Source organism: Phytophthora infestans, genomic scaffold (assembly GCF_000142945.1).
Source record: "Phytophthora infestans T30-4 supercont1.31 genomic scaffold, whole genome shotgun sequence".
NCBI classification, from domain to species: Eukaryota; Oomycota; class Peronosporomycetes; order Peronosporales; family Peronosporaceae; genus Phytophthora; species Phytophthora infestans.
The window spans coordinates 855,022-858,005 of NW_003303728.1; positions in this window are offsets into that span (position 1 = coordinate 855,022).

Consider the following 2,984-nt stretch of genomic DNA (forward strand, 5'->3'; position numbering starts at 1 on the left):
CACATCTACACTCGGCGCTTTGGGGGGGGAATGGGTGTTGAAGTCCAAGTCGTTGTACGTTTTCGCGCGGTAAGTTTCGCAGTCATGCTGTCGCCCTACGGTTTGAAGATCAAGCGCGTACGTGAACGAGATGTAGACTTCGCCCAGTTGCTCCAGGCGCCGATAACCCCGTTTATCGGACTCGACGATTCCTTGAAGCACCTTGCGCCTCCCTCCAAGAACTCGGCGACAGTTCGAATGGACCCAGCGCCCCAATACCAGCTGACTTACGGGATGTGTGCTGTCATTTGATGGCTCAGCGAAGACAGCTAAATACGGCGGGTGTGGAAGTTGTTCGTGGATACTGTAGCGCCTTCCGAATTGGGACATTGAGATCGCTGCGAGTGCGTACCTGTCGTCCACCACAGTCAACATCGCCGAGTACACCGGGCATGAACAATGGAGTCTTGGCGGCGATTGACCGAGGGATAACTGATCTGATTATCGTGGGTGACTCCCGGCTTGCAATCCAGCAATCCATGGGGGTGATAGCATGCAAGAAGGAAACGTTGCAAGTGGAGCTAGCACGACACAAGGATCTCACGAAGCGACTCAGCTCGGTCCGGTATCGACACATAGCGCGACACTATAACGCAGCGGCTGATTTTCTCGCCACAGAAGCACTCGAAGCTAAAGCTGGACGAGTAATTCTCGGGACGGATAGGAAAGCAGAACTGAGAATGGTTAACCGAATAGCCGAAGAGCTGTACGCCATAGACAACCCAGCGGAAACCCCGGTTGTCAAGGCAGTCACTCGTAGCCGAGTACGCCGGGCTCACTTTGAGGATGAGCTGGATGAAGACTCGGCTAGAGCGAGAGGAGGAAGTCAGGTTCACGAAGCCTCATCAACAAAACCTGGAGAATCCGCGTTTTAAAGCAGTGGAGATGAATACGAGCAAGTCAGCAGGGCTTCGACTCGGCGGACTAACCGCACGACCCCGAATGTTGAAACAGGGTCGTAAATGGAATCAGCCCAGACGGCTCAGAATGCCAACGACATTGATTCAGTGATAGTACAGACTATGCGGAGACGACGAATCGCGAAGGCACAAGATGAAGAACTCAGGTGGGCCGATCTGAAGGCGTACCTGAGAGGTGAATTTGAGGACCTTACACACCGTCGAGCTCATAATGCCGGCAAAGTCGAAGAAGTCTGTGTACTCAGCGAAGACGACCTGTTTATACCGCCGAGATGAACTCGCCGACAAGGCGAACTCGGCGAACTGAACCTCTCATTGAGATTGGTGATTCCGTCAACTATGGTCGACGAGATACTTCATAACTGTCACAACTCGATCGAAGGGGGTCATCAAGGCATCGTCAGAACTTATCACCGAGTCAAATCCGACTACTACTGGATTGGTCTTTACGCCGACGTGGTCAAACATGTTAGAGCCTGCGAGGACTGCAGTACCAGTAAGAGCAAGCCACAGTTGAGAGGTTACTCACCGGGAAATGTGGTGTCAGACCACCCATTCCAAGTCGTGTCAATAGATTTCGTGATTCCCCCACCTCGAACTCAGCGGGGCAATACTGCACTGTGGTGTAGTGATTTCTCCGTGGTTGCGGATTATCACCCGTCGACAAAGACGTGACACCGCCCAAGTTGTTCAAGCGACGAACCCTCGGTCGGGTGATGTACGGAGACGCCAAGGTGCAAGGGACTCGACGGCGTCACCGCCGAGTTTTCAACAAATATCGGATACGGCCCTATGTCACTGAATCCAGGCTGTCCTTATTATTAATAATGGACTGGCCGGATTCGCATTCAGCGGACCATCTACGGTACGAACCCTCAGTGGCGGTTGGGATGAGTTCGCGGAATACTCAGCGACCTTTGGAAGACACGTTCACCGTCTGGGACAGGGCGCGGACCGTTAAAGATGCTCATGCGACAGTGCAGACGACGCTTGGCATGCAAGAAGATCCATAACGGATCATTGTTCACTTGATATTTGTATACTTGATTAGGACTTCTTATTAGGAATAGACCCGAAAGGGTAAGCTTAAATACAGAACAGAATTTCCACTCAAGCACACAGAGCGACGTCCGGCTTCAAGGTAAGCGTCTGGTCAAGCTTGTTTGAGTGTGTTATGCCTGTCGGTGAGCTCGAAGCTCTGTAGCGAGGGTTCATCCGGCAAGGCCAAGAGACTTTGTGTATTGGCCGATTACTATCGGGAGGTTTTACGTGACGGCTTATTGTTGCCTATTTGCACGACTGGGGAGTGCTTGAATTGCCTCCCTCTTATTTCTTCCAGCCGAGTGTTGAACACTCGGTGATCTCGTAAAAAGGCTTACCCGTGCCTGGGTACCCTTTCGCTGTTGGGACCACGAGGATTCAAAAACACCTGCTAGCTTTGCTCGTACTAGTAGCGTGTTCTTTATTTTACTGGTTGGCCTATATAAGTAGTTTACAAGGTCCAGTTTGTCCCGGTGCAAGGGCAGAACTGGGGTCTTCAGGTCCGCCCGAACGATCGTTTACTATCCTAGTAGACGTATTGTTGTGGGAACATCCTAACTACATCTGTAGCTAGAGTTCACGTGGGATTTCCAACACCACAACTGGTGCCGCGACCCGGGAACAGATTGTGACCATTGTGAACTGTTTGTATGGCCTTCCAGTTTACGAGCTACCAAGAGAAGAAGAACAAGAAAAAGACAAGAAATATGGCGAAAGGACAACCGACGGTACCAGTTACGCCTGCCAAGTCTGGCGGGGCTCGCAACGAGAGTTCAAGCCCGGCTGCGCGCTTTGCAGCCGCCACCGAGCTTTCAGTTAGCTTCGACGACGAAGCGGACATCGGTCCTGACGCCCACGATTATGAAGATTACGAAGACAAGACGCCGGCTCCAGAGCCAGGCGCAGCGACGCAGGAGACGGCCACGCTATCATCGGGGCTGAGCGGGGCGTCCAAGTCCCTTTCGAGGAACCTCGCCGACGAGC